The sequence below is a fragment of the Dama dama genome, chromosome X, assembly GCF_033118175.1.
Source record: "Dama dama isolate Ldn47 chromosome X, ASM3311817v1, whole genome shotgun sequence".
Taxonomy (NCBI): domain Eukaryota; kingdom Metazoa; phylum Chordata; class Mammalia; order Artiodactyla; family Cervidae; genus Dama; species Dama dama.
This window is the reverse complement of record NC_083714.1, coordinates 4,848,469-4,863,881: the sequence shown is the minus strand read 5'-3', so window position 1 is coordinate 4,863,881 and position 15,413 is coordinate 4,848,469.

The window sequence follows — 15,413 nt, the reverse complement described above, 5'->3', positions numbered from 1 at the left end:
AAAGCATGAGACTTCCCCCTCGCCGCGAGATGAGGCCCGATTCCCCTGCACTGCGTGCAGAGCAATTCCGTGTTCCACATCAAACGTGAAAGGAGCCTTGATTTCCTTGATGGCACTCCAGAGAAAACCCAAGATCACTTTCTCAAGTCTAGAGGGATCCTGAGGTCACTGGAGCAACACGAAAGGGCTCCCTGGACCCCAAATCAACTCGAGATGAGAGCTTAGTCCCTGGCTTCGACTCAAGAGGAATACCAACTTTCCACAAGCACCTCAAGAGGAGGCTTCTCTCAGCAACAGGTATGTGAGAGGGACCCTGAGTTTGTGGCCTCAAGTGGAATGGACACCGAGATGCTCTGACTTGAAGTAAGGCCGGATATCCCTGCAGTGAATTGAATGCAGGCTCGTCTTGCATCTCCCAAGAAGAAGGGATGTCTGAATCCCCTGTGGAGACCACAGAGAAAGACCGAGTCCTCCGCCTCAACGCGAACGGAGGCCTCACATCCTTTGAAAACTCGAGAGGTCCGCGGAGATCAATACTTCCAAAGGAGACGATGCCTGACTCCTCTTGAAAATGGATAGGAGTCCCAGGATCCCTGTGGCACGTGGAAAGGGACCCTCGGACTCCCGCCTCACGTGGAGACGCGTCCCAATTGCCATGCCAAGACTCGAGGAGAATCCCGAGGTGTCCCTCGCACCTAGGCAGGAGTCCTGAACAAACACGTGTATGGAAGGGCCCTCCCCGTCTTAACTCGAGAATATACCACAGGTTCTGGCCGCAACTCGAGAAAAACCATGAGACTTCCCCCTCGCCGCGACATGAGACCCAATTCCCCTGCACTGCGTGCAGAGCAATTCCGTGTTCCACATCAAACGTGAAAGGAGCCTTGATTTCCTTGATGGCACTCCAGAGAAAACCCAAGATCACTGTCTCAAGTCTAGAGGGATCCTGAGGTCACTGCAGCAACAAGAAAGGGCTCCGTGGACCCCAAATCAACTCGAGCTGAGAGCTTATTCCCTGGCTTCGACTCAAGAGGAATACCAACTTTCCACAAGCACCTCAAGAGGAGGCTTCTCTCAGCTACAGGTATGTGAGAGGGACCCTGAGTTTGGGGCCTCAAGTGGAATGGACACCGAGATGCTCTGACTCGAAGTAAGCCCGGATATCCCTGCAGTGAATTGAATGCAGGCTCGTCTTGCATCTCCCAAGACGAAGGGATGTCTGAATCCGCTGTGGAGACCACAGAGAAAGACCTAGTCCTCGACCTCATCGCGACCGGAGGCCTCACATCCTTTGAAAACTCGAGAGGTCCGCGGAGATCAATGTTTCCAAAGGAGACGATGCCTGACTCCTCGTGAAAATGGATAGGAGTCCCAGGATCCCTGTGGCACGTGGAAAGGGACCCTGGGTCTCCCGCCTCATGTGGATACGCGTCCCAATTGCCATGCCAAGACTCGAGGAGAATCCCGAGGTGTCCCTCGCACCTAGGCAGGAGTCCTGAGGTCGCTGAACAAACACGTGTCTCGAAGGGCCCTCCCCGTCGTAACTCGAGAATATACCCCAGGTTCCGGCCGCAACTCGAGAAAAACCATGAGACTTCCCCCTCGTCGCGAGATGAGGCCCGATTCCCCTGCACTGCGTGCAGAGCAATTCCGTGTTCCACATCAAACGTGAAAGGAGCCTTGATTTCCTTAATGGCACTCCAGAGAAAACCCAAGATCACTGTCTAAAGTCTAGAGGGATCCTGAGGTCAGAGGAGCAAAACGAAAGGGCTCCGTGGACCCCAAATCAACTCGAGATGAGAGCTTAGTCCCTGGCTTCGACTCAAGAGGAATACCAACTTTCCACAAGCACCTCAAGAGGAGGCTTCTCTCAGCTGCAGGTATGTGAGAGGGACTCTGAGTTTGTCGCCTCAAGTGTAATGGACACCGAGATGCTCTGACGCGAAGTAAGGCCGGATATCCCTGCAGTGAATTGAATGCAGGCTCGTCTTGCATCTCCCAAGACGAAAGGATGTCTGATTCCCCTGTGGAGACCACAGAGAAAGACCTAGTCCTCCGCCTCATCGCGACCGGAGGCCTCACATCCTTTGAAAACTCGAGAGGTCTGCGGAGATCAATGCTTCCAAAGGAGACGATGCCTGACTCCTCTTGAAAATGGATGGGAGTCCCAGGATCCCTGTGGCACGTGGAAAGGGACCCTGGGTCTCCCGCCTCACGTGGAGATGCGTTCCAATTGTCATGCCAAGACTCGAGGAGAATCCCGAGGTGTCCCTCGCACCTAGGCAGGAGTCCTGACGTCGCTGAACAAACACGTGTCTGGAAGGGCCCTCCCCGTCGTAACTCGAGAATATACCCCAGGTTCCGGCCGCAACTCGAGAGAAAGCATGAGACTTCCCCCTCGCCGCGAGATGAGGCCCGATTCCCCTGCACTGCGTGCAGAGCAATTCCGTGTTCCACATCAAACGTGAAAGGAGCCTTGATTTCCTTGATGGCACTCCAGAGAAAACCCAAGATCACTGTCTGAAGTCTAGAGGGATGCTGAGGTCAGAGGAGCAAAACGAAAGGGCTCCGTGGACCCCAAATCAACTCGAGATGAGAGCTTAGTCCCTGGCTTCGACTCAAGAGGAATACCAACTTTCCACAAGCACCTCAAGAGGAGGCTTCTCTCAGCTACAGGTGTGTGAGAGGAACCCTAAGTTTGTGGCCTCAAGTGGAATGGACACCGAGATGCTCTGACTCGAAGTAAGGCCGGATTTCCCTGCTGTGAATTGAATGCAGGCTCGTCTTGCATCTCCCAAGACGAAGGGATGTCTGAATCCCCTGTGGAGACCACAGAGAAATTCCTAGTTCTCCGCCTCATCGCGACCGGAGGCCTCACATCCTTTGAAAACTCGAGAGGTCCGCGGATATCAATGCTTCCAAAGGAGACGATGCCTGACTCCTCTTGAAAATGGATAGGAGTCCCAGGATCCCTGTGGCACGTGGAAAGGGACCCTGGGTCTCCCGCCTCACGTGGATACGCGTCCCAATTGCCATGCCAAGACTCGAGGAGAATCCCGAGGTGTCCCTCACACCTAGGCAGGAGTCCTGACGTCGCTGAACAAACACGTGTCTGGAAGGGCCCTCCCCGTCGTAACTCGAGAATATACCCCAGGTTCCGGCCGCAACTCGAAAAAAACCATGAGACTTCCCCTTCGCCGCATGATGCTGCCCAATTCCCCTGCACTGCGTGCACAGCAATTCCGTGTTCCACATCAAACGTGAAAGGAGCCTTGATTTCCTTGATGGCACTCCAGAGAAAACCCAAGATCACTGTGTCAAGTCTAGAGGGATCCTGAGGTCACTGGAGCAACACGAAAGGGCTCCGTGGACCCCAAATCAACTCGAGATGAGAGCTTAGTCCCTGGCTTCGACTCAAGAGGAATACCAACTTTCCACAAGCACCTCAAGAGGAGGCTTCTCTCAGCTACAGGTTTGTGAGAGGGACCCTGAGTTTGTGGCCTCAAGTCGAATGGACACCGAGATGCTCTGACTCGAAATAAGGCCGGATATCCCTGCAGTGAATTGAATGCAGGCTCGTCTTGCATCTCCCAAGACGAAGGGATGTCTGAATCCCCTGTGGAGACCACAGAGAAAGACCTAGTCCTCCGCCTCATCGCGACCGGAGGCCACACATCCTTTGAAAACTCGAGAGGTCCGCGGAGATCAATGCTTCCAAAGGAGACGATGCCTGACTCCTCTTGAAAATGGATAGGAGTCCCAGGATCCCTGTGGCAGGTGGAAAGGGACACTGGGACTCCCAGCTCACGTGGAGACGCGTTCCAATTGCCATGCCAAGACTCGAGGAGAATCCCGAGGTGTCCCTCGCACCTAGGCAGGAGTCTTGACGTCGCTGAACAAACACGTGTCTGGAAGGGATCTCCCCGTCGTAACTCGAGAATATACCACAGGTTCTGGCCGCAACTCGAGAAAAACCATGAGACTTCCCCCTCGCCGCGACATGAGACCCAATTCCCCTGCACTGCGTGCAGAGCAATTCCGTGTTCCACATCAAACGTGAAAGGAGCCTTGATTTCCTTGATGGCACTCCAGAGAAAACCCAAGATCACTGTCTCAAGTCTAGAGGGATCCTGAGGTCACTGCAGCAACAAGAAAGGGCTCCGTGGACCCCAAATCAACTCGAGATGAGAGCTTATTCCCTGGCTTCGACTCAAGAGGAATACCAACTTTCCACAAGCACCTCAAGAGGAGGCTTCTCTCAGCTACAGGTATGTGAGAGGGACCCTGAGTTTGTGGCCTCAAGTGGAATGGACACCGAGATACTCTGACTCGAAGTAAGGCCGGATATCCCTGCAGTGAATTGAATGCAGGCTCGTCTTGCATCTCCCAAGACGAAGGGATGTCTGAATCCCCTGTGGAGACCACAGAGAAAGACCTAGTCCTCCACCTCATCGCGACCGGAGGCCTCACATCCTTTGAAAACTCGAGAGGTCCGCGGAGATCAATGTTTCCAAAGGAGACGATGCCTGACTCCTCTTGAAAATGGATAGGAGTCCCAGGATCCCTGTGGCACGTGGAAAGGGACCCTGGGTCTCCCGCCTCACGTGGATACGCGTCCCAATTGCCATGCCAAGACTCGAGGAGAATCCCGAGGTGTCCCTCGCACCTAGGCAGGAGTCCTGACGTCGCTGAACAAACACGTGTCTGGAAGGGCCTTCCCCGTCGTAACTCGAGAATATACCCCAGGTTCCGGCCTCAACTCCAGAAAAACCATGAGACTTCCCCCTCGCCGCGAGATGAGGCCCGATTCCCCTGCACTGCGTGCAGAGCAATTCCGTGTTCCACATCAAACGTGAAAGGAGCCTTGATTTCCTTGATGGCACTCCAGAGAAAACCCAAGATCACTGTGTCAAGTCTAGAGGGATCCTGAGGTCACTTGAGCAACACCAAAGGGCTCCGTGGACCCCAAATCAACTCGTGATGAGAGCTTAGTCCCTGGCTTCGACTCAAGAGGAATACCAACTTTCCACAAGGACCTCAAGAGGAGCCTTCTCTCAGCTACAGGTATGTGAGAGGGACCCTGAGTTTGTGGCCTCAAGTGGAATGTACACCGAGAAGCTCTGACTCGAAGTAAGGCCGGATATCCCTGCAGTGAATTGAATGCAGGCTCGTCTTGCGTCTCCCAAGACGAAGGGATGTCTGAATCCAATGTGGAGACGACAGAGAAAGACCTAATTCTCCGCCTCATCGCGACCAGAGGCCTCACATCCTTTGAAAACTCGAGAGGTCTGCGGAGATCAATGCTTCCAAAGGAGACGATGCCTGACTCCTCTTGAAAATGGATAGGATTCCCTGGATCCCTGTGGCACGTGGAAAGGGACCCTGGGTCTCCCGCCTCACGTGGAGACGCGTCCCAGTTGCAATGCCAATCTCGAGGAGAATCCCGAGGTGTCCCTCGCACCTAGGCAGGAGTCCTGAGCTCGCTGAACAAACACGTGTCTCGAAGGGCCCTCCCCGTCGTAACTCGAGAATATACCCCAGGTTCCGGCCGCAACTCGAGAAAAACCATGAGACTTCCCCCTCGTCGCGAGATGAGGCCCGATTCCCCTGCACTGCGTGCAGAGCAATTCCGTGTTCCACATCAAACGTGAAAGGAGCCTTGATTTCCTTAATGGCACTCCAGAGAAAACCCAAGATCACTGTCTCAAGTCTAGAGGGATCCTGAGGTCAGAGGAGCAAAACGAAAGGGCTCCGTGGACCCCAAATCAACTCGAGATGAGAGCTTAGTCCCTGGCTTCGACTCAAGAGGAATACCAACTTTCCACAAGCACCTCAAGAGGAGGCTTCTCTCAGCTATAGGTATGTGAGAGGAACCCTGAGTTTGTGGCCTCAAGTGGAATGGACACCGAGATGCTCTGACTCGAAGTAAGGCCGGATATCCCTGCAGTGAATTGAATGCAGGCTCGTCTTGCATCTCCCAAGACGAAGGGATGTCTGAATCCCCTGTGGAGACCACAGAGAAATTCCTAGTTCTCCGCCTCATCGCGACCGGAGGCCTCACATCCTTTGAAAACTCGAGAGGTCCGCGGAGATCAATGCTTCCAAAGGAGACGATGCCTGACTCCTCTTGAAAATGGATAGGAGTCCCAGGATCACTGTGGCATGTGGAAAGGGACCCTGGGTCTCCCGCCTCACGTGGAGACGCGTCCCAATTGCCATGCCAAGACTCGAGGAGAATCCCGAGGTGTCCCTCTCACCTAGGCACGAGTCCTGACGTCGCTGAACAAACACGTGTCTGGAAGGGCCCTCCCCGTCGTAACTCGAGAATATACCCCAGGTTCCGGCCGCAACTCGAAAAAAACCATGAGACTTCCCCCTCGCCGCGAGATGAGGCCCGATTCCCATGCACTGCGTGCAGAGCAATTCCGTGTTCCACATAAAACATGATAGGAGCATTGATTTCCTTGATGGCACTCCAGAGAAAACCCAAGATCACTGTCTCAAGTCTAGAGGGATCCTGAGGTCACTGGAGCAACACGAAAGGGCTCCGTGGACCCCAAATCAACTCGAGATGAGAGCTTAGTCCCTGGCTTCGACTCAAGAGGAATACCAACTTTCCACAAGCACCTCAAGAGGAGGCTTCTCTCAGCTACAGGTATGTGAGAGGGACCCTGAGTTTGTGGCCTCAAGTGGAATGGACACCGAGATGCTCTGACTCGAAGTAAGGTCGGATATCCCAGTAGTGAATTGAATGCAGGCTCGTCTTGCATCTCCCAAGACGAAGGGATGTCTGAATCCGCTGTGGAGACCACAAAGAAAGACCTAGTCCTCCGCATCATCACGACCGGAGGCCTCACATCCTTTGAAAACTCGAGAGGTCCGCGGAGATCAATGCTTCCAAAGGAGACAATGCCTGACTCCTCTTGAAAATGGATAGGAGTCCCAGTATCACTGTGGCACGTGGAAAGGTAACCTGGGTCTCCCGCCTCACGTGGATAAGCATCCCAATTGCCATGCCAAGACTCGAGGAGAATCCCGAGGTGTCCCTCGCACCTAGGCAGGAGTCCTGACGTCACTGAACAAACACGTGTCTCGAAGGGCCCTCCCCGTCGTAACTCGAGAATATACCCCAGATTCCGGCCGCAACTCGAGAAAAACCATGAGACTTCCCCCTCGCCGCGAGTTGAGGCCCGATTCCCCTGCACTGCGTGCAGAGCAATTCCGTGTTCCACATCAAACGTCAAAGGAGCCTTGATTTCCTTGATGGCACTCCAGAGAAAACCCAAGATCACTGTCTCAAGTCTAGAGGGATCCTGAGGTCACTGGAGCAACACGAAAGGGCTCCGTGGACCCCAAATCAACTCGAGATGAGAGCTTAGTCCCTGGCTTCGACTCAAGAGGAATACCAACTTTCCACAAGCACCTCAAGAGGAGGCTTCTCTCAGCTACAGGTATGTAAGAGGGACCCTGAGTTTGTGGCCTCAAGTCGAATGGACACCGAGATGCTCTGACTCGAAATAAGGCCGGATATCCCTGCAGTGAATTGAATGCAGGCTCGTCTTGCATCTCCCAAGACGAAGGGATGTCTGAATCCCCAGTGGAGACCACAGAAAAAGACCTAGTCCTCCTCCTCATCGCGACCGGAGGCCACACATCCTTTGAAAACTCGAGAGGTCCGCAGAGATCAATGCTTCCAAAGGAGACGATGCCTGACTCCTCTTGAAAATGGATAGGAGTCCCAGGATCACTGTGGCACGTGGAAAGGGACCCTGGGTCTCCCGCCTCACGTGGAGACGCGTCCCAATTGCCATGCCAAGACTCGAGGAGAATCCCGAGATGTCCCTCGCACCTAGGCAGGAGTCCTGACGTCGCTGAACAAACACGTGTCTGGAAGGGCCCTCCCCGTCGTAACTCGAGAATATACCCCAGGTTCCGGCCGCAACTCGAGAAAAACCATGAGACTTCACCCTCGCCGCGAGATGAGACCCGATTCCCCTGCACTGCGTGCAGAGCAATTCCGTGTTCCACATCAAACGTGAAAGGAGCCTTGATTTCCTTGATGGCACTCCAGAGAAAACCCAAGATCACTGTGTCAAGTCTAGAGGGATCCTGAGGTCACTGGAGCAACACGAAAGGGCTCCGTGGACCCCAAATCTACTCGAGATGAGATCTTAGTCCCTGGCTTCGACTCAAGAGGTATACCAACTTTCCAAGAGCACCTCAAGAGGAGGCTTCTCTCAGCTACAGGTATGTGAGAATGACCCTGAGATTGTGGCCTCAAGTGCAATGGACACTGAGATGCTCTGACTCGAAGTAAGGCCGGATATCCCTGCAGTGAATTTAATGAAAGCTCGTCTTGCATCTCCCAAGACGAAGGGATGTCTGAATCCCCGGTGGAGACCACAGAGAAAGACCTAGTCGTCCGCCTCGTGGCGAACGGAGGCCTCACATCCTTTGAAAACTCGAGAGGTCCGCGGAGATCAATGCTTCCAAAGGAGACGATGCCTGACTCCTCTTGAAAATGGATAGGAGTCCCAGGATCCCTGTGGCACGTGGAAAGGGACCCTGGGGCTCCCGCCTAACGTGGAGACGCGTCCCAATTGCCATGCCAAAACTCGAGGAGAATCCCGAGGTGTCCCTCGCACCTAGGCACGAGTCCTGACGTCGCTGAACAAACACGTGTCTGGAAGGGCCTTCCCCGTCGTAACTCGAGAATATACCCCAGGTTCCGGCCGCAACTCGAGAAAAACCATGAGACTTCCCCCTCGCCGCGACATGAGACCCGATTCCCCTGCACTGCGTGCAGAGCAATTCCGTGTTCCACATCAAACGTGAAAGGAGCCTTGATTTCCTTGATGGCACTCCAGAGAAAACCCAAGAACACTGTCTCAAGTCTAGAGGGATCCTGAGGTCACTGGAGCAACACGAAAGGGCTCCGTGGACCCCAAATCAACTCGAGATGAGAGCTTAGTCCCTGGCTTCGACTCAAGAGGAATACCAACTTTCCACAAGCACCTCAAGAGGAGGCTTCTCTCAGCTACAGGTATGTGAGAGGGACCCTGAGTGTGTGGGTGCAAGTGGAATGGACACCGAGATGCTCTGACTCGAAATAAGGCCGGATATCCCTGCAGTGAATTGAATGCAGGCTCCTCTTGCATCTCCCAAGACGAAGGGATGTCTGAATCCCCTGTGGAGACCACAGAGAAAGACCTAATTTTCCTCCTCATCGCGTCCGGAGACCTCACATCCTTTGAAAATTCGAGAGGTCCGCGGAGATCAATGCTTCCAAAGGAGACGATGCCTGACTCCTCTTGAAAATGGATAGGAGTCCCAGGATATCGGTAGCACGTGGAAAGGGACCCTGGGTCTCCCGCCTCACATGGAGACGCGTCCCACTTGCAAGGCAAAGACTCGAGGAGAATGCCGAGGTGTCCCTCACACCTAGGCAGGGGTCCTGACGTCGCTGAACAAACACGTGTCTGGAAGGGCCCTCCCCGTCGTAACTCGATAATATACCCCAGGTTCCGGCCGCAACTCGAGAAAAACCATGAGACTTCCCCCTCGCCGCGAGATGAGGCCCGATTCCCCTGCACTGCGTGCAGAGCAATTCCGTGTTCCACATCAAACGTGAAAGGAGCCTTGATTTCCTTGATGGCACTCCAGAGAAAACCCAAGATCACTGTCTCAAGTCTAGAGGGATCCTGAGGTCACTTGAGCAACACCAAAGGGCTCCGTTGACCCCAAATCAACTCGTGATGAGAGCTTAGTCCCTGGCTTCGACTCAAGAGGAATACCAACTTTCCACAAGCACCTCAAGAGGAGGCTTCTCTCAGCTACAGGTATGTGAGAGGGACCCTGAGTTTGTGGCCTCAAGTGGAATGTACACCGAGATGCTCTGACTCGAAGTAAGGCCGGATATCCCTGCAGTGAATTGAATGCAGGCTCGTCTTGCATCTCCCAAGACGAAAGGATGTCTGATTCCCCTGTGGAGACCACAGAGAAAGACCTAGTCCTCCGCCTCATCGCGACCGGAGGCCTCACATCCTTTGAAAACTCGAGAGGTCTGCGGAGATCAATGCTTCCAAAGGAGACGATGCCTGACTCCTCTTGAAAATGGATGGGAGTCCCAGGATCCCTGTGGCACGTGGAAAGGGACCCTGGGTCTCCCGCCTCACGTGGAGATGCGTTCCAATTGTCATGCCAAGACTCGAGGAGAATCCCGAGGTGTCCCTCGCACCTAGGCAGGAGTCCTGACGTCGCTGAACAAACACGTGTCTGGAAGGGCCCTCCCCGTCGTAACTCGAGAATATACCCCAGGTTCCGGCCGCAACTCGAGAGAAAGCATGAGACTTCCCCCTCGCCGCGAGATGAGGCCCGATTCCCCTGCACTGCGTGCAGAGCAATTCCGTGTTCCACATCAAACGTGAAAGGAGCCTTGATTTCCTTGATGGCACTCCAGAGAAAACCCAAGATCACTGTCTGAAGTCTAGAGGGATGCTGAGGTCAGAGGAGCAAAACGAAAGGGCTCCGTGGACCCCAAATCAACTCGAGATGAGAGCTTAGTCCCTGGCTTCGACTCAAGAGGAATACCAACTTTCCACAAGCACCTCAAGAGGAGGCTTCTCTCAGCTACAGGTGTGTGAGAGGAACCCTAAGTTTGTGGCCTCAAGTGGAATGGACACCGAGATGCTCTGACTCGAAGTAAGGCCGGATTTCCCTGCTGTGAATTGAATGCAGGCTCGTCTTGCATCTCCCAAGACGAAGGGATGTCTGAATCCCCTGTGGAGACCACAGAGAAATTCCTAGTTCTCCGCCTCATCGCGACCGGAGGCCTCACATCCTTTGAAAACTCGAGAGGTCCGCGGATATCAATGCTTCCAAAGGAGACGATGCCTGACTCCTCTTGAAAATGGATAGGAGTCCCAGGATCCCTGTGGCACGTGGAAAGGGACCCTGGGTCTCCCGCCTCACGTGGATACGCGTCCCAATTGCCATGCCAAGACTCGAGGAGAATCCCGAGGTGTCCCTCACACCTAGGCAGGAGTCCTGACGTCGCTGAACAAACACGTGTCTGGAAGGGCCCTCCCCGTCGTAACTCGAGAATATACCCCAGGTTCCGGCCGCAACTCGAAAAAAACCATGAGACTTCCCCTTCGCCGCATGATGCTGCCCAATTCCCCTGCACTGCGTGCACAGCAATTCCGTGTTCCACATCAAACGTGAAAGGAGCCTTGATTTCCTTGATGGCACTCCAGAGAAAACCCAAGATCACTGTGTCAAGTCTAGAGGGATCCTGAGGTCACTGGAGCAACACGAAAGGGCTCCGTGGACCCCAAATCAACTCGAGATGAGAGCTTAGTCCCTGGCTTCGACTCAAGAGGAATACCAACTTTCCACAAGCACCTCAAGAGGAGGCTTCTCTCAGCTACAGGTTTGTGAGAGGGACCCTGAGTTTGTGGCCTCAAGTCGAATGGACACCGAGATGCTCTGACTCGAAATAAGGCCGGATATCCCTGCAGTGAATTGAATGCAGGCTCGTCTTGCATCTCCCAAGACGAAGGGATGTCTGAATCCCCTGTGGAGACCACAGAGAAAGACCTAGTCCTCCGCCTCATCGCGACCGGAGGCCACACATCCTTTGAAAACTCGAGAGGTCCGCGGAGATCAATGCTTCCAAAGGAGACGATGCCTGACTCCTCTTGAAAATGGATAGGAGTCCCAGGATCCCTGTGGCAGGTGGAAAGGGACACTGGGACTCCCAGCTCACGTGGAGACGCGTTCCAATTGCCATGCCAAGACTCGAGGAGAATCCCGAGGTGTCCCTCGCACCTAGGCAGGAGTCTTGACGTCGCTGAACAAACACGTGTCTGGAAGGGATCTCCCCGTCGTAACTCGAGAATATACCACAGGTTCTGGCCGCAACTCGAGAAAAACCATGAGACTTCCCCCTCGCCGCGACATGAGACCCAATTCCCCTGCACTGCGTGCAGAGCAATTCCATGTTCCACATCAAACGTGAAAGGAGCCTTGATTTCCTTGATGGCACTCCAGAGAAAACCCAAGATCACTGTCTCAAGTCTAGAGGGATCCTGAGGTCACTGCAGCAACAAGAAAGGGCTCCGTGGACCCCAAATCAACTCGAGATGAGAGCTTATTCCCTGGCTTCGACTCAAGAGGAATACCAACTTTCCACAAGCACCTCAAGAGGAGGCTTCTCTCAGCTACAGGTATGTGAGAGGGACCCTGAGTTTGTGGCCTCAAGTGGAATGGACACCGAGATACTCTGACTCGAAGTAAGGCCGGATATCCCTGCAGTGAATTGAATGCAGGCTCGTCTTGCATCTCCCAAGACGAAGGGATGTCTGAATCCCCTGTGGAGACCACAGAGAAAGACCTAGTCCTCCACCTCATCGCGACCGGAGGCCTCACATCCTTTGAAAACTCGAGAGGTCCGCGGAGATCAATGTTTCCAAAGGAGACGATGCCTGACTCCTCTTGAAAATGGATAGGAGTCCCAGGATCCCTGTGGCACGTGGAAAGGGACCCTGGGTCTCCCGCCTCACGTGGATACGCGTCCCAATTGCCATGCCAAGACTCGAGGAGAATCCCGAGGTGTCCCTCGCACCTAGGCAGGAGTCCTGACGTCGCTGAACAAACACGTGTCTGGAAGGGCCTTCCCCGCCGTAACTCGAGAATATACCCCAGGTTCCGGCCTCAACTCCAGAAAAACCATGAGACTTCCCCCTCGCCGCGAGATGAGGCCCGATTCCCCTGCACTGCGTGCAGAGCAATTCCGTGTTCCACATCAAACGTGAAAGGAGCCTTGATTTCCTTGATGGCACTCCAGAGAAAACCCAAGATCACTGTGTCAAGTCTAGAGGGATCCTGAGGTCACTTGAGCAACACCAAAGGGCTCCGTGGACCCCAAATCAACTCGTGATGAGAGCTTAGTCCCTGGCTTCGACTCAAGAGGAATACCAACTTTCCACAAGGACCTCAAGAGGAGCCTTCTCTCAGCTACAGGTATGTGAGAGGGACCCTGAGTTTGTGGCCTCAAGTGGAATGTACACCGAGAAGCTCTGACTCGAAGTAAGGCCGGATATCCCTGCAGTGAATTGAATGCAGGCTCGTCTTGCGTCTCCCAAGACGAAGGGATGTCTGAATCCAATGTGGAGACGACAGAGAAAGACCTAATTCTCCGCCTCATCGCGACCAGAGGCCTCACATCCTTTGAAAACTCGAGAGGTCTGCGGAGATCAATGCTTCCAAAGGAGACGATGCCTGACTCCTCTTGAAAATGGATAGGATTCCCTGGATCCCTGTGGCACGTGGAAAGGGACCCTGGGTCTCCCGCCTCACGTGGAGACGCGTCCCAGTTGCAATGCCAATCTCGAGGAGAATCCCGAGGTGTCCCTCGCACCTAGGCAGGAGTCCTGAGCTCGCTGAACAAACACGTGTCTCGAAGGGCCCTCCCCGTCGTAACTCGAGAATATACCCCAGGTTCCGGCCGCAACTCGAGAAAAACCATGAGACTTCCCCCTCGTCGCGAGATGAGGCCCGATTCCCCTGCACTGCGTGCAGAGCAATTCCGTGTTCCACATCAAACGTGAAAGGAGCCTTGATTTCCTTAATGGCACTCCAGAGAAAACCCAAGATCACTGTCTCAAGTCTAGAGGGATCCTGAGGTCAGAGGAGCAAAACGAAAGGGCTCCGTGGACCCCAAATCAACTCGAGATGAGAGCTTAGTCCCTGGCTTCGACTCAAGAGGAATACCAACTTTCCACAAGCACCTCAAGAGGAGGCTTCTCTCAGCTATAGGTATGTGAGAGGAACCCTGAGTTTGTGGCCTCAAGTGGAATGGACACCGAGATGCTCTGACTCGAAGTAAGGCCGGATATCCCTGCAGTGAATTGAATGCAGGCTCGTCTTGCATCTCCCAAGACGAAGGGATGTCTGAATCCCCTGTGGAGACCACAGAGAAATTCCTAGTTCTCCGCCTCATCGCGACCGGAGGCCTCACATCCTTTGAAAACTCGAGAGGTCCGCGGAGATCAATGCTTCCAAAGGAGACGATGCCTGACTCCTCTTGAAAATGGATAGGAGTCCCAGGATCACTGTGGCATGTGGAAAGGGACCCTGGGTCTCCCGCCTCACGTGGAGACGCGTCCCAATTGCCATGCCAAGACTCGAGGAGAATCCCGAGGTGTCCCTCTCACCTAGGCACGAGTCCTGACGTCGCTGAACAAACACGTGTCTGGAAGGGCCCTCCCCGTCGTAACTCGAGAATATACCCCAGGTTCCGGCCGCAACTCGAAAAAAACCATGAGACTTCCCCCTCGCCGCGAGATGAGGCCCGATTCCCATGCACTGCGTGCAGAGCAATTCCGTGTTCCACATAAAACATGATAGGAGCATTGATTTCCTTGATGGCACTCCAGAGAAAACCCAAGATCACTGTCTCAAGTCTAGAGGGATCCTGAGGTCACTGGAGCAACACGAAAGGGCTCCGTGGACCCCAAATCAACTCGAGATGAGAGCTTAGTCCCTGGCTTCGACTCAAGAGGAATACCAACTTTCCACAAGCACCTCAAGAGGAGGCTTCTCTCAGCTACAGGTATGTGAGAGGGACCCTGAGTTTGTGGCCTCAAGTGGAATGGACACCGAGATGCTCTGACTCGAAGTAAGGTCGGATATCCCAGTAGTGAATTGAATGCAGGCTCGTCTTGCATCTCCCAAGACGAAGGGATGTCTGAATCCGCTGTGGAGACCACAAAGAAAGACCTAGTCCTCCGCATCATCACGACCGGAGGCCTCACATCCTTTGAAAACTCGAGAGGTCCGCGGAGATCAATGCTTCCAAAGGAGACAATGCCTGACTCCTCTTGAAAATGGATAGGAGTCCCAGTATCACTGTGGCACGTGGAAAGGTAACCTGGGTCTCCCGCCTCACGTGGATAAGCATCCCAATTGCCATGCCAAGACTCGAGGAGAATCCCGAGGTGTCCCTCGCACCTAGGCAGGAGTCCTGACGTCACTGAACAAACACGTGTCTCGAAGGGCCCTCCCCGTCGTAACTCGAGAATATACCCCAGATTCCGGCCGCAACTCGAGAAAAACCATGAGACTTCCCCCTCGCCGCGAGTTGAGGCCCGATTCCCCTGCACTGCGTGCAGAGCAATTCCGTGTTCCACATCAAACGTCAAAGGAGCCTTGATTTCCTTGATGGCACTCCAGAGAAAACCCAAGATCACTGTCTCAAGTCTAGAGGGATCCTGAGGTCACTGGAGCAACACGAAAGGGCTCCGTGGACCCCAAATCAACTCGAGATGAGAGCTTAGTCCCTGGCTTCGACTCAAGAGGAATACCAACTTTCCACAAGCACCTCAAGAGGAGGCTTCTCTCAGCTACAGGTA